The following is a 16504-nucleotide window of genomic DNA, read 5'->3' as shown; positions in this document are numbered from 1 at the left end:
TCCCCTGTGTGTAAAGGGAGAAAGAGTATATTTACTCCTTAGTGTGTCAAGAAGGTCAGATAGTAAGAGACCTATTGCCTCTATTGACCTCCTGCTTTGGGTGCATGGAGACAAGGCCCAGAAGTACATTTGCTTTGATTTAAGCTTTATGTGTATGAAGAGTGAGAACAGGTCTGCTTCAAACCCCAGGCATTTTAATACAGGCAGAGGCAATGTATGGTTCTTTAAAATATTTTATAGTTCTCAGGAGAAAGTAAATCAAGAGTCATCGCCTAAGGTTCTTGGAACTTTCTGTAAAGTCTTCCAGTGAAATATGTTGCAGTAATTGAAATGCATGTTGACATATAGTTTGGTTGCTTTAGCTGTTGTCCTGGCAGAGAAGAGGGTAGGTAGAAGGAAGTAAGGACTGCTGTGCTGTAAGAAGCTTCACTGGGATGTTGTCCCAGCAATTACATGTTGTCCCATCTGCAAGCAATGAGCAACATCCAGATTAGTTAGTGATTTATTTATTTTTACATTTCTATCCTGCTCTTCCTCCAAGGAGCCCAGAGCAGTGTACATGGTTATTTTTATTCTCACAACAACTATGTGTGGTAGGTTAGGCTGAGAGATACGTGACTGACCCAGAGTCACCCAGCGGGTTTCATGGCTGAATGGGAATGTGAACATTGGGTCTCACTGGTCCTAGTCCAACACTCCAACCACAATACTATGACTAAACACCATTGAAGTCAATGATACAAGTTAGTTATGATTAACCGGAGTCTTATTAATTTCAGTGGGACTTGGTTATGGCTAACCTAACCTGGATGCTGTCCAGTAAGAAGTATTTCATGCCATCCTTGGCAAATTAGCAATCAGAAGAGCCCTGCTCCTGTTGGGTGCTGCTGAAGTTTTTTGGTTCCAGCCATCTGAACCATCGCAGTTCCATTGAACTTTGAAACAGGGTGCCCAAGTTAATTCACACACCTGAAATCAAGTCCAAACCTGTGTGTGTGTGTGTTTAAATCATGTTTATTCTGTAAACATGCCGCAAGATAGAAGTATGAAGGTAAGTGAGGATTAAGTTCATTCCAGAGCAGGGCCCAAGGATGGAAGGGTAGGGAAAAAGAGTACTTCACCTGGGCCTGGAGGTCCATGGGGTCCTGACTTTAAGCCCATTACCATGGGGAAATTGTAGAACATACTTGAGAATGTATATCTCTGTATCTATAATATGCAGTCCAGATCTTTTAAGAATCTGTGAGATTTGCTGGATCCAGGCGTGTGTTGGCAATGGCCACCTGGTGCCCTGGATCATTTCTTTAGTTCCCCAAATGTCCTACACACTACCTGAGAAGCTGGTTGCACAGTTACTCTAAGCAGTCCCTTGCCATGCACACTATACAACATCACCATGCTACTTTAGAGAGCTTGAAAAATTTAATTATGAAAGGGAGGGGGCAGCTGTGGGCCTAAAGCAGGCTCAGTAGGCCCAGGGACCATATCAAAAGATACGTCCCCGGCAACGGTCCTTGCTGGACCCACTCTAGTAAGATTTGGCTGGCCTAGGCCCTTCTTTAGAATAGAGTGGCATTTTGCTGGCATGGGTTGGAGGAGCCAACAAAATTTTGTTGAGTGGCGAAGGGAGAGGCGCAGCCACCGGGGTGAGTACATAGGAACAGCCATGGGCCTGATCCAGCAGGGCTGTTCTTGTGTACTTATTTTGGTGGCTGCTCTTCTTTTTTCTGCCATTCAGATACAGAATTTTGTTGGCTCCTCCTATGGCCCAAGGCCCATCTAGTCCAGCATCCTGTTTCATACAGTAGCCCACCAGATGCCAGTGAGATGAGAGCTAGTCTTGTGGTAGCAAGCATGACTTGTCCCCTTAGCTAAGCAGGGTCCACCCTGGTTGCATATGAATGGGAGACTTGATGTGTGAGCACTGCAAGATATTCCCCTCAGGGGATGGAGCCGCTCTGGGGAGAGCAGAAGGTTCCAAGTTCCCTCTCTGGCTTCTCCAAGATAGAGCTGAGAGAGATTCCTGCCTGCAACCTTAGAGACACCTCTGCCAGTCTGTGAAGACAATACTGAGCTAGATAGACCAATGGTCTGACTCAGTATATGGCAGCTTCCTATGTTCCTAATTCATAGTGTGTCGCACCATCTGGAGAGGTCCGTCTCCAGTTACCACCAGTATCTCTGGTGTGACCTGGAACTTCTGTAGCTGCTCCTGGCCTATGGAACACACTTCTGGCAGATAACCACAGTTGAGGTTCACTGTTGGCCTTTAAGAGAGCCCTAGAAACGTACTTATTTGGCCTGGCCTCCCAAGGTTTTTAAATTGTTTTTTTAAAAAAGTATTTTAATTGGTTTTAAATGGTTTTGAATGGTTTTGAGCACTGCTTTAAATGGTGTGCGTTTTTGTGTCTTTTTAAACTTGTTGTACACTGCCCAGAGCCTTTGGATGGGGTGGTTTATAAATAAATAAATAAATAAATGACTCTTCTGTGTAGTTGGCCTAGAAACTAAGAGGTCTTTAGACCATGGGAGATTATGGTGTCCTTTGTTACTTGTGGTGTTCTGTCAGCATGCAGGATTCCCCTACTGTTCACCTACCCCTTGACCCTCCTATCATATTCAGATAGCTGTGCTTGCATGGGGACACAGTGGATTATGTCCCGAGTTTTCATTTTCATACCTGCTAAGCATAGACTGCCTGTACTGACTACCCAAAAAAACTGTTGGTACCCCTACACTTATTTGTTAAATCACTGGGAACATTGCTGAGCTTTTGCAAATCACTCAGATTTACCAGTAGATCCCAATCTACTTTTATGCCTACCCCCACGCTAGACAGCCTTTCTTAGTTTTCAGTCAAAACATGGCAACTCTTTTTATGGATCCTTACAGTTTAATTGGATGAACTGGTATATCAACAGACAATGAGAACATTGTCTCTCTTGTGTGTTTATACCAATGAAAATAATTGTTTGTGTTTTTGGCCAAGAAGGAAGCACACACAGCCAATTCTCTCTTATCTCTGCAGTCTCGCTGACTGCAGAGAGATCGCTCTCCGTTACTTCCACATTTGGATGGGAGAGCAGCGGGAGCAGGAGAGGATCTGCAGGTCCATTGGACCCACAGTTCCGCATTACATGTGAATATAATGCCTCTGGCTAGTATATATGTTAGGATCACCTGGTTCAAATATTATGATAGATCCTGGCTTGTTCTAAGCCAGCATAAGAAGTAGACTCATTCTCCTCTTGTAGTGAAGGGAAGGGTGCATGCCTAAGGGTACAGAGCATTGCACACAATCAGGAAATAAAGAATTAAAATTCTTTATGACTTTCCCTTTGGCTGACTTTCAAATAAGAAAAAGGACTTCAGAAAAGATGGCCCAAGTCTGAACACCCCAGAGGAGAAAATGGTTTGTTTTGGAGAACAAGTATCACAAATAAAGCTAGAAAATAGAACAGTATTTTCCTCATGAATGTGACACAACCAATACTAATTGCAAGGAGCTTTTAATGTCGAAGAATTGTTGATTAAGTTTGAATTAAGTTGATGAATTATTGAGTAATTTTTGTGTGGGTCAGACATAGCAGGTCAGTTCAGAAGACTGAACAAACCATGGTATATATGGCCATGGATGGCATCATTAACCCTCCTGAGCCCACACATTCCCTCCTCTCACCCCCCTTAGCACCTCAGCTTGCACACTTAAGGAACAGCACCACCGTTTCAGATTGTGGCTTAATAATGGTTTGCAAACCAGGATGTTGTCATAGCAGCCTGTGCACTTTCTCCTCCTGCTCCCCTTTCCTCCTACCCTTTGTGAACCTGACTGCAAAGGAGGAATCCTGGTTAATGGAATCAAAGCTCTGCATGTCATCCAACCATGGGAACTGCCTTGAGCCACTTTCGGAAAGGCGGTATATAAATCAAATAAATAAACTGTGCTTTAACTATAATTTACAAACAAGGATATGCATCTAGGATTTAACAGTCTTTATTGAAGGAGGAAATTTGTGGATAAAATATTTTCATTGAGGAGTGTATGTTTGTTTTTAAGTATCTTTGCCATTTGGAAATTGCTTGTTACTCTACAATATATCTGGCTTTATACACAGGGAGCCAACCCTTTAACATGTTTTGATTTGATTCCAGTTTGATACCGGCTTGATGATTCAAGCTGTTATGTTTTGGTTTGATTCCATTTCACATGAGGATAATTTGAATATCCTTTGCATTATGATGATAGTTTGTATATACAATAAAGAAGGTTATATTCGTTATGACATTGTACCCTAATATCAGTGCTCACTGCTCATTGGTGAAACATACTAGACAGAAAAGTGTGCAGTGTATATAGGAAGTTGGAACAAAGGCTGGAGTGCAGAAAGGAAGGGATTCAGGTATGAAATGTTGATCCTGGATTATGGCTTGTGTAGAGCTGAGCTCTTGATCCCACTGGGAAGGCCTTGTGCTACTCCTTGAATGGACTCCGAATAGGTGGAGTGGGGCAGGTTCCTGCATCTATGACCCTGTCATCCCTGTGGCCTCTGCATTGGGCTTCAGAGGCAGGCAAAGCAGTTGAAAAGGTTCAGCCTCCTTCCTAGCCACTCAGCTCCACAGGTTCCCTCTCATCATCAACCCCCTTCCTTGAAATTGCACCTGAAAAGAGCTTGAATAACTTTAAAGTGAGAGTTTACAGATAATTCAGACACTCGTACAGATTCTTGTAGTCTTTTATTCTGGGGAGCTCACATGGGAGGAAGGTTCCTGGTACAATTTCTGCTGTACCACCAGCTGGACAGCTCTTGCTTTCTGTGGTTAATTCCTGTTCACCAGAAAACTAGTTTGAAAAGTTGGAGGTTAATCATGGAGCAGAAATCACACCAGGAGACCTCTTCCCATGTGACCTCCGGATTATCTGCAAGCTCTCGCCCTAAACTTCTTTGCAAGCTCTCTTCATAGTGTGTTATGCTGCCTTCTGGGAAAGCCCCACTTTTGGCAGCAGATAGAGCATGAAACTGCTGAGATGGAGTTCATTGAGAGATTTGATACTGTGTCTTCAGACCGTATCCAGGACTGAGTTAATAAGTGGCTAATGCACAAACAGTGATTATCCCACATGTGGTATTTTGTGATTCAGCACTGACCTGCAAAGGTTGGGTGTGCCTGAGCCTATCAGCATCCACTGAATCTCTTTACCATCCATTGGTTATACCCAGCAGCTTACATCCATTGCTTTGATTCATATACAATAGCTCCCTTTTCAATTCCTTTATCTTTTATTGTCCTCCAGCAATGTCTCTCCAATTCCCTGCTATTGGCAACAAGCAATCGGTACCAAGGCAGAAGCGCAGTTGCACATGTAGATTCACCTCGTTTGGTCCTTAGTGGAATTCAGCCTGGCCCATTGCATAATCCTGCCCTAATCAGACATGGATAGTTAAGACTATGCTGTCAATACAATGGAGACTGGAACTATATGGTACCTGTATGCTTTTCCTCATAGCACAAATAGCTTGGGTGGGGACTAGGGGTGTGCCCGAACCAGTTCAGCACCTCCTTAGGAAAGTGTCAAATCGGTTTGGGTGCCTACATCCAAACCGGTTCAGCAGGGCAGGGATTGGTTCCTTTGAAAAGTAGGTCCTTACCACTTACTACCTCCACCACCCCACCACCCCTCCTTCTGCCCCACCACTTTTTCAGGCATGGCACCTGCTTTCCAAAATGCCATGTACAGCTGCAAATGCTACTCCCAGCAGCCTGCGCATGGTGTTAGCATGCACATGGCTGCTGCACATGCACATGCCTAGTGCTGAGGGTTCATTGTGAAACAGCATTGGGGAGCAAAGACTTAAGAAAGCATCCCAGCAGCTCAGTTCTGGTCAAATCTCTCTTCAACTTAAACAGTCATGTCTAGTAATGCCCTGAAGTAGTTAATATTACAGGCAGTAGAAAATACAACACTGGTATGGAAAATGGATTTGATACAGATTGATTTATACAAGGTCAGGGGGACAGCTTTCTGGAAGAAATATCGTAGCTGCTTTAGCGTTTGGGCACAACATTTTGTGTTTTGGTGATAGGGAATAATGGGGAAGTTGAAACACCCCATTGTTTTCCATGGGTCCTATGGGGAAAAGGTTAAAAAATTATTTTAAAATCGCCCACATCCTTTCTTTTGTGGGTTGGGTGTAAGGTAGCACCCATCATGCCCTACCACACAACCCACATTGGTGTCCCTAGGAACTACCCATAGGAAACAATGGGGTGTTTAAAGTTCCCCATTGTTCCCTATGGCTGAAACAAGCTGTACTCACAGAGTGCACTACACACAAGTCTTGCATTGCAGTTTGAAATGCATCTTGCAACCCTGCCTTGAAGAAAACACTGCAGAAGCACACAGTAAAAGGGAATCTGTCCCTCCAACACAGAACACACATTGCAAACACAGTCCAAAAATGACCAAAAAAGAATCACTGATCCAGAATCCACTGCCAGCCACAATGCCTGCGCTGCAGTAACATCACTGGCACAAGTTGTTATCTCTCACACAATTATGACTCCTTACGTTACTTCCTAGCATTGCAACAGCTGCCACAACAGCACCCTTACTTAGCAGTAAGCATAGCCATAAGCTCAACTAGAGTAACTAGTTCCAACTTCAGCCACATTTTGACTGAGTAAGCCTTTTGATGCAGATTGCAGAGCAGACACACAAATTAGTCTCAAGGCCAGACATGGAACTCATTACAGCAATCGTCAAGAAATCTCTTCCTCTCTCTCTCTCACACACCTCTGCCACTGTCAATTTCTCACCACAACACTATCTCACAAACAAAACAAACCACAACTCAAGGAAGGCAGGCAGGCACCCAAGTTCTGCCTTCAGATTGACAGAGATCTAGCAAAACCAGATAGTTATAGCAGCAATAGCACAGCATATTTATACTAAGTGCTGAGAAAAGTAAACCACAAAATCAAACCTACTTTCCTTCTCTCCTGATGTATCCTCTTCAAGAGAGGCACACTATAAGGGCGCTCTCTGCCCCCAGTCCCTTTGAATACATTTTGAAATTCTCTCAAAAAGTGTTCCCCTCTCCCTTCCCCCCAGCCAATGGAGGCACAGTTGCCCATGACAACACTTGCTTTGTATGATTATGGGCCAATCAACAAGAGAGGAGATGAGATTGCAAGCCAATCAGCAAGGGGGAAAACAGGCATCCAAAATAGTGCTTGTGACATCAAAATGTTTCGATCAACATGGGGTTTTCTGCTCCGAGCTCAAAACAGGCCCTTTATTTAAAGGGTATTCTGTTCCTAGCTCAAAACATTCAAAACAGCCTGTTTCAAAGTGAAACATTTCGCTGTCAAAATGTTCTGCACATCCCTAATGGAACCTTTGCTTGCTGCAGCATGGCAGTTCTTGTGTGTGGTGCCACCACTCTTTTCAGTGGGCCAGTGTGATACAAGTCCCTTAATAAAAGAATGGGCCTTCATCTTTACAAATTATCTATTTATTTTGCTACTTAAACCACTTGTGCATATACCTTGTTCAAAAACCTTCAGTTTATGAGGAGTTAAAATGTTATATATTTTCACTTGTGCTCTAAAACGAATGGAAATTGCAAGTTAAGGTGCAATGAAGCTCCATGCACTCACACTTTGCCTTGATCGGAGATGCATCGGGCAGAAATTCGTCAAAGGCATTTCTAGGAAGTGATTAGGGAAACTGTGCTTGCTAAATTTCTGCCAAGATGAATCCCTCCTTAGCCCAATGTCCAACTGAAAGATCAAGGCAAAGTGTGGGTACATGGTGCCTCATTTCTAAAGCCATTATATACTAGATTGTTCGAAGTCTTTACAGCTTATATGGCATGGAAGTTACCAGGAGCGGAGGGAGGCTGAGGGTGGCCCATGTTTGGCTGCCACCTTGGCCCCTGGACCCTGCCCCTGCATCTGACATGAGCCACATGGGGGTGGCTAGCCAAGCCCCCACATCTGATGCCATGGACGGTGGTGTGGTCTCCCTTCCATACGGGGCTGCGGGGCCGCATTTTGGAGGGAGACTGGCCCTGCTGCGTTGGCAGCGAGGCCAGGAGCGGCTCTCTCTGCCTTTAAAAGGCAGGGAGAGTAACTCCGGCTGCACTGCCAATGCAGTGTGGGCCCATTTGAGTCCCAAATGGGTCCTCATGGCTCAATCTGGGAGCGAAATAACCCCCTTTGCATCAGACATCAGATATGGGGTGTTTATCCTGGGCCGGCCCCTGGGGGTGACAGGTTCTTTGAACCCGCTCGCCCAATGATGGCTCCCCCGCCCCGCCGCCGGAAGTCATGATGGGCACCTTAACTTGCAATTTCCATTCTTTTTAGAGCATGAGTGAAAATCTAAAGCATCTTAAGTCTCATCTTAAACTGAAGGTTTTTTCAGGACTGAATTTCCAAGTATTTTTAAAAGGTATCTTACAGTGCTCACATGTAGTCTCCCATTCAAATGCATACCAGGTTGGACCCTGCTTAGCAAAGGGGACAATTCATCCTTGCTACATCAAGACCAGTTCTCCTCCACTGGCCTGCTCTTGTCTTTAACAGCAATTTGATCTGCAGAAATTAGCCGGTGAAATTTTTAAGCACATGAAGATAAGCATGATCCCTTTAACAGTACAAAAACTGGCAGTCCTACTTTGTAATTTCCTAACCTTTGTGTATTTGGCCTTCCATTTCCCTCTCTCTCTCACACACACACAGACACAGACACACACACACACACATATACCCCTGCCTCACCCTGGCACCTGGCCAGCTGGCATTCCCTGCTGGCTACTCTGCCCCTAGGGCTTAGATCACCTCCACATGCGCGGGTGGCATCTAAGTCCATGCATTCGTGGAGGCCATCTAAGCACTAGGAGTGGAACAACTGATAGGATATGCCGGCTTACCGGAGCTGGATCAAGGCACATGCTGGACTGAGTGAGGGGCATGTGCCAAACCAGAGCAGGAGAGTGCTAGGCATTGTTTGCTCTAATTTTTTCGATTAATTTGTGGAATGTGTTTTGTTCTGGATGTTTTGCTCTGTTTCTCTTGCCATAAGCCAGGCTCCCTTGGGTGCAAAAACGGTAAGCAGAGCAACTTCCTAACATGTTGTCTTAATATAGAAAATGAGATTTTCCTCTGAAAGGGGAATGAGAAACATTTTCATGCTTTGAAACTTAAGTGTGAAACCTCTCACCACATGGATAGTTTTTATAAATGACTCACATCGCAGTTCTAGCTGTGAAGGGAACCAGTTATGTAAAGTCTCAAGGCAATGTGTGCGCATGTGCGTTCAGAGTGGGGCACCTGAGTGGGATCTAAAATTAACTGAGCAGACATCAAAAAAGATGTGCACGTCTTCGAGGGAATACTGGCAGTAGGGCTGCAGAAAACCACCTGTGATCCCAGGTCTCCTTTGTAATGATCAACTTGTTGGGGGAAAAAATAATAAAAGTAGTCATTTGCCTCTCAACACCCCTTGCAATTGCCACATTCTATTGTATACTACTACTGAAATAAATTATAAACATTTGAAATTTAATCTCCATTATTTACAGTTGCTGCACTCAGTCCTGAATAACTGCAAGGCCCATGTTTTGAGACTGCAGAACTCAAGTTTATAAGCACTAAACATGGGAAAGAAACTCAGCTGCTTTGACAGCAACAAAACTCTGTGTTAGTATTTGAAGCTTGCTGATACCAAAATGGCAGTTATTTTTCATTGTTTATATTAATGGGTGAGCTGTTTTACATTCAAAACTGAACTTCTTTTTAAAAATATGGCCTTATGTTCAAATTAAAATGGAACATTTTTTTGACCCACTGACAGGGTGGATTTGATTTAAATCAAACTGATTTAAATCACGATTTAAATCACGATTTAAATCACTAGCAGGGTGGATAAAAATAAAAAAAATCCGATTTAAATCAAAAAAATCCGATTTAAATAAAAAAGATCGGATTTTTTTTATTTTTATTCACCCTGCTAGTGATTTAAATCAAATCCACCCTGCCCACTGACCAGGGACAGTGAAAAGGAGCACCTGAATACTGTTGTCATATGCTACTGTCACCTTTCATATGCTATGGTCTTAGGGCAGAAAGTTCCTGGTGGTATGCATGGTGACACGAAAAGCAAGCAGCCCCACATCTTGTTTTCTGTGGTGAGCCATATTAAATAAAATCTTCACCGTCAGAGATAGGGATGTGCATGAACCGCAGTTCAAACTGCAGTTCTAGCACTTTTTGGGCTGGGGGACCACAAATTTTAAGAAAAAGGAGAGCAGGTCCTTATGCAAATGGCACCCGCACATGCACGGACACCATGTGTGTCTGAGCCGTGGTTCAGACTGAGGTTCGAACCACAAATCGTGCACACACCTACTCAGAGACTCTTGCCTCTACTCCATTTAATTGGCTGCAGTTTGAATAGGTGGAGAAGCTCAGTCAAAGATGATGCATCATGTATTTGTATTGCTAGAAGTAACTGGGGATGGGAGGAGATTGGGGAGCTGCTGATGCTCTTGGTGGCAGCCATGCAGCTCTTCTTTCAGTCCTAGCTCACTTTCTCCATCTTTTAAATGGGGTTTAAAATGGCCTTTAAAAATAATCTTACATACGCCACTGAGACATTTCATGGCAAGTGCTGAAAATGGCTGCTTCTCTGCCATGGTGTTGCAGTGGATGGATCTTCTCACCCCTCCCCATGCCGCCACCCCCCTTCTTGAAACACTGTACTAAATTTTGCGTCAGCTGAGAAATAGTAATAAAATTTGATACAAATCATTTGTTAATTAACAAACAAAAGAGAGGAAACAGGGCTCTAGGTGTGGCCAAGCTTCTTGGCAAAGCATTAACAACCCTTATCAGCATGATTCAGCAGAACAGAAGGCGAAGCAGTACAGAAGTGTACATGTGCAGGTGACTGTTTCTGATGCACATGCCTCACGGTGGATTTTATTTAAATCAAACTGATTTAAATCACGATTTAAATCACGATTTAAATCATGATTTAAATCACGATTTAAATCACTAGCAGGGTGGATAAAAATCAAAAAAATCCGATTTAAATCAAAAAACTGATTTAAATTAAAAAAATCCGATTTTTTTGATTTAAATAGGATTTTTTTGATTTAAATCAGATTTTTTTGATTTTTATCCACCCTGCTAGTGATTTAAATCATGATTTAAATCAGTTTGATTTAAATCAAATCCACCCTGACATGCCTCCTGTAGTCTTTGACTTTCACAGGAAAAATACTGGATGACTTTAATGACACTTTTCATGTACTTAGAGAAATGGCTAAGATTTCTATGTACGAGTAAAATTGGTGGTTAGGCAACCTTAAGTCAACACATAGATCATTTAAAAAACAACCCTAGAAGAGGGAGATTTGGCCTCTCTTCCCTGACCTTGAAGCCTCCATTGGGGGTGTGCACGAACTCCATTGGGGGTGTGCACGAACCATCTGGCTGCTAGGTGTGCACCGCTAGGTGTGCACGAACCATCTGGCCTCTCTTCCCTGACCTTGAAGCCTCCATTGGGGGTGTGCACGAACTCCATTGGGGGTGTGCACGAACTGTGTGCACGAACTGTTCACTTCTGAATCTGTTCACCTCGAACCAGTCCGGTTCAGTGGGTTGATCTTGAACTGAACCAGTGGCAGTTTGGTCTGCGATTGAACTGAACTAAGCCCGGTTTGAGCAAACCAATTTTGCAGCAAACAGGTGGTTGGGCGGGGGTGGTAAGAGAGGTACCTGGCCAGAATAGCTGCCGGTGCTGCCACTCCCCCCCCCACACTGGTGTGGCCCCAAGTGCGTGTGATTCCTTGTTTAAGAAGCTGCCTGCATGGTGGTGCAGTTCTGCCTTCTGTGGATGCACGGAGGCCAGAACCATGCTGCTGCCACCACACGAGCAGCTTCATAAACAAGGCATCACACGTGCCTGGGGTGACGGGGGTGAGTTGCGGTGGTGCCGGCAGCCGTGCTGGCAGGATAAGAACTTGACTACTTCTCTCGCCATCCCCATCCAGCCGCCCCTTAGCGTTTCCAGCAGGATCCCCTGCCCTTTACTTGTAAAGGGGAATCCTCACTGGATTCCCCTTTACAAGTATTAACTGTCTGAACCACCAAACTGGTTTGGTCAAACGGACCAGCCTGCTCAGTTGGATGGACTGAACCAGTTCAGCAGCATACATTTCAGCTCAAATTCTGAGCCGAACCGCAATTTTTGGTCCGTGCACACCCCTAGGCTACAATCGGACGTAGCATGAAACCGGAGGGTGGCAAACCCGTGGTTTCAATTTGAAACACATGGCAAATGTTTGCCCATCTGCAGTCCACCAACCTCCAGTTCCGGGAGAGGGGAGCCCCTCCCTCTTGCTCAGCCACCGAGGCTGATCCCAGCAAGCTCCATGACCAGACTATGGCAAAGTGCCAGCATGCCAACAGAGCAGCCACGATCTGGAAGGGGGGTGCCAAGCGCAACTGTGCATTTTCACAGCTGTCTGTCCGCCCTTGGCATGGAAAGGGCGTTTAAATCCCTTTAAATGCCATGCCAGCATTCTTCAGACAACAATGGCATCGCCACCCTCCTAAGAGCCTTGAATGTAAATAGTCCCCCACAAGCACAGTTTTAGGGTGGGTGGGGATATCGGTGGGCACTATTTCCCTGTTACTCAGGAAAGGGAAGGGAACATGAAGACTTTCTAGGAGGGGATATGTATATGAGGAAGGGCAAAGGATCCTAGAATGGGGGGGTCTGTCCTGCCATGACCTAGGATGCTGTTGGGAGGGATCACCCTGTCAAAGCATCCCATGCAGACCAAACTACATTCCTGCTCCACTGGCAGCTTGATGCCAGTGGGCTATCCCTCTCATGAGAGGGCCAGTCTGTAGAACAGAAGTGCTGCAACCCGTCCCCCCTTACCTGTGAAGCCTTGCATGCACCCAAAAGAGATTTGATGCTCTGTGTGTCATAGCCTTGCCTTGTGCGCAGACAGGGGGAACACAATCCCTAAAGAGTGGGATTTTTAAACCCGTTCAAAATTCCTGGGTTCGGTCTGGTGTTGTGCCGTCTGCGATCTGCCGGTGTGGGGAATTATGGGGCAAGGGAGCCCCATTTTTTAGCAGCCCCAGGAGTGCAGGGTCACCATTTCAGCGCACAAGCAAGGGTACACCTGCCCACATGGGTCAGACAGGCTGGCAGGGTGCAAGTTTTAACAGATACTTGGTGCCAATCACCAAGACAGGGAGAGCAGTCACTTGGGTACCCATCCCCATGGCTTTCCTCCATACAGCAACCTGGCTCGATATAGAGCCCCAATGTACTGACACTCTTGTGAGAGAGTGCTCCAAGGGAGAAGGGGTTGTTTTATCATCTCGCATTATTAGTGATTTTGCTTGGCAATTCCCTCCCCTCCTCTCTGACAGTTCTTCTCATGAGTTGCGAGGTGGTGTCCCCATGGCCTGGCACTGCTTTGAGTGAGTGTGGTCCGCCTCGGGTCATCATCCTTCGTCATTGCATGTGTCAGATCACTCCTCTGACTGGAGCAGTGCTGATCCTGGTGACCGGCCCTGCTCATGAGTAAGCCTAGGGACCGCAAACCCTCAACCTTTCTATGGAAATAAAAAATAGAACTTGACTGTTCAAGAATACCTGTTTGGGGCTGTCTTTTAAACTTGGGTACCCCCCCACCCAGCAGTTTTTCCCTCTCTGGGCACTGTGACGGGGTGCCCTGCTTGTTGCCACCTGGAGTGTTTGTGCGTGTGAACATACATCATTCTTGGGGAGCAAAGCACTTAATGCCCATCCTGTCATCCCATCCCCTTTCCCTCCTGCTTTCCAGGTGAGAGGAGCAAGGGATAGAGTGGGAAGAGGGCATGCCCCTGTGTGGCTGTACCGCTCAACAGGCTGACAAGCTTGGGATGGGACGCGGCGGTGTCCCTGTTACCGGGCAACTCCATAGTTCGATAGGTGACAGAAGGGGCAGGGCTTCTGCTCGGAGGGGCCACCAGAGAGGAGTGCTGCAGCCATGGAGTGGCTGCATTCCCAGGTGGGTCTACACTGCCATCTCTATGACTGCCTCTTGAAAACTGGCATGAAACTTCAGTTATGGTGGCGTCCGGGATCAGATGTAGCGCATTGGTGATCAAACTTGAGGTCTTGGTGGTGAACCTTTGTGCAAACCAAAGATTCAAATTGAAGTTTGGTGAGGCAAACTGCAGGTCGTTTATGACTCGAAACCACGGTTGCTCAAATTAAGATGTAATGGCATTCCAGCCTCTGCCCTGTTTAACTCTGGTTTCGTGCTACATCTGAATTCGGCCCTAGTCTCCATCCCGTTATTTTACCCATGGTGCAAGTATAGATACACCCTGTGAAGATTATAATGCTGATTTAACTAGTCTTAACTGCTGACCTGTGGTGGTGAAACCTCTGAATGCCTGTGGTACCACCCCACCCCACTGCTTCTGATTCAGTTCTAAAGGGAAGGCAGAGAGAAGGGCCTAGAAAAGAACAGTTTGGGGCCTGAGAACGCAGCAAGCTGAGTGGGGGGGAAGTGGGGGGGGGCACGGACAAACACATTTTGGGGCCTACTGCAAAGTGAGGTTTGGATAAGCTGCCTTATACTGAGTCAGATCATTGGTCCCTCTAGCTCAGTAGTGTCTGCTCTGACCGGCAGCAACTCTCTAGGGTTTTTCAAACAAATGTTCCCTACCCTACCCTACCCTGCAAATGCTGCCAGGGAGTGAACCTGGGACCGTCTGCATGAAAATGTTCTCCCACTGAGGAGGGGGCAGGTTTTAAAACAATTCCCTGGGATCCATTTTGTAAAATCTTGTTTTGTTGCAAGTATAAGATCAAACCACAAAATCATGAGGCTATTCCCACGATCACTGGAAAGCGGGCTAAGGGAGCTTAGCCCGCTTTCCAGGGATCGTGGGAACCACCGGACTCACAGGTGAGCCCAGTGCTTCCAAGGCAGCTAGCCCACCTAATTCCCCCTCCCCTTAAATGAGGTTAATGGAAGGAGTGCTCCGTTAGTCTCATTTTTTTGTTTGTGTGCCGTCATCGTGTGTAGCGACACATGAGTAGACCCCTGACCGGGCTCGGGGGTCTCTCCAGGATGCCCCATGCACTCACGCAGGTCATCCTGGAACATCTGGGGGCTGCACTGCCCCCGATACTTGTAGCCCCCACCGGCTCCGTGACGGAGCCGGCAATCGTGTGGGCAGCCGATCTGGCCACCCTGCCTTTTGATTGTCCGTGGGGAGAGCAGGCTAAGCCCGCTCTCCCCGCAGACCCAGAAGAAGCTTTTCTCGCCAATCATGAGAAAAGTTTCCATGTCTTTTAGGTGCCACAGGGGGGAAATGTTTAATTTTCAGCTTTTCAGTCTGCAACTCTTTACATAAGAACCTAAGGACAGCCCTGCTGGATCGGGCCCAAGTCCTACCTAGTCCATCATCCCGGACTAGGCCCACCAGATGCCTCTGGCAAGCCCACAGGCAAGAGCTAAGGGCATGCCTGGCATGGGAGTTCACAGGAAGGCAGCCATTAGAGGGTAAGACTTCTTTATGGTGTTACAGGAAGAAACAAGTTCAACAAGTACAGGCAGGGAGCAGGAAAAGACTCTGCCTCCAGTTAGGATCACTACTAACAAATGCTAGAGCCACCTACTGGCTGGACATATTACAATAAAATTTCCACACAATTCCCTCTCCCCTGCAACTGGTATTTAGAGGCATCTTGTCTCTTAGGCTAGAGGTGGCCTTTGCAAAGAGTGAAATTTGGTAGGTGTTTTATTCCACTGCAAGTTTATAAAAGTCTCAACTCCTCCCTGCCCAGAACAATGTTATGCCCAGAACTATGGTGCAGCCACACCTGGAGTGCTAGCTACAATTCTGGTCACCACATCTAAAAAAGGACATTGTAGAACTGGAAAAGGTGCAGAAGAGGGCAACCAAGATTATCAGGAGCCTAGAACACCTTTATTACGAAGCAAGGCTACAACACCTGGGGCTATTTACTTTAGAAAAAGACGACTGCGGGGAGACATAGAGGTCTAAAAAATCATGCATGGTGTGGAGAAAGTGGAGAGAGAGAAGTTCTTCTTCCTCTCATATAACACTAGAACGAGGGGTCATCCCACGAAATTGATTGCCAGGAAATTTAGGACCAACAAACAGAAGTACTTTTTTCACACAACGCATAATCAACTTGTGGAATTCTCTGCCATGAGATGTGGTGACAGCCAACAACCTGGATAGTTTTAAGAGGAGTTTGGATAACTTCATGGAGGAGAGGTCTATCAACGGCTACTTGTTGGAGGGCTATAGGCCACCTCCAGCCTCAAAGGCAGGATGCCTCTGAGTACCAGTTGCAGGGGAGTAACAGCAGGAGAGAGAGCATGCCTGCAACTCTTGCCTGTAGGCTTCCAGAGGCATCTGGTGGGCCACTGTGTGAAACAGGATG

At 45.9% G+C, this 16504-nt stretch overlaps 1 protein-coding gene and 1 long non-coding RNA gene across 2 annotated transcripts in view; one reads left to right on the top strand and one right to left on the bottom strand.

The window, feature by feature from the left end:
• The window catches only part of LOC128343209 (transient receptor potential cation channel subfamily V member 6-like), a 120777-nt gene that overhangs the window by 16887 nt on the left and 87386 nt on the right, over nt 1–16504 (top strand). The window lies entirely within an intron of this gene.
• LOC128343211 (uncharacterized) lies at nt 216–15611 on the bottom strand. Its single transcript, XR_008315386.1, has 2 exons — nt 15486–15611; nt 216–465 (listed from the first exon to the last, which is right to left on the bottom strand). It is a non-coding gene; the product is annotated as an uncharacterized LOC128343211 (long non-coding RNA).

This window comes from Hemicordylus capensis, chromosome 2 (genome assembly GCF_027244095.1).
Source record: "Hemicordylus capensis ecotype Gifberg chromosome 2, rHemCap1.1.pri, whole genome shotgun sequence".
Taxonomy (NCBI): domain Eukaryota; kingdom Metazoa; phylum Chordata; class Lepidosauria; order Squamata; family Cordylidae; genus Hemicordylus; species Hemicordylus capensis.
The sequence above is the reverse complement of the archived record's forward strand: the minus strand, read 5'-3'. Positions and strand labels throughout refer to the sequence as shown.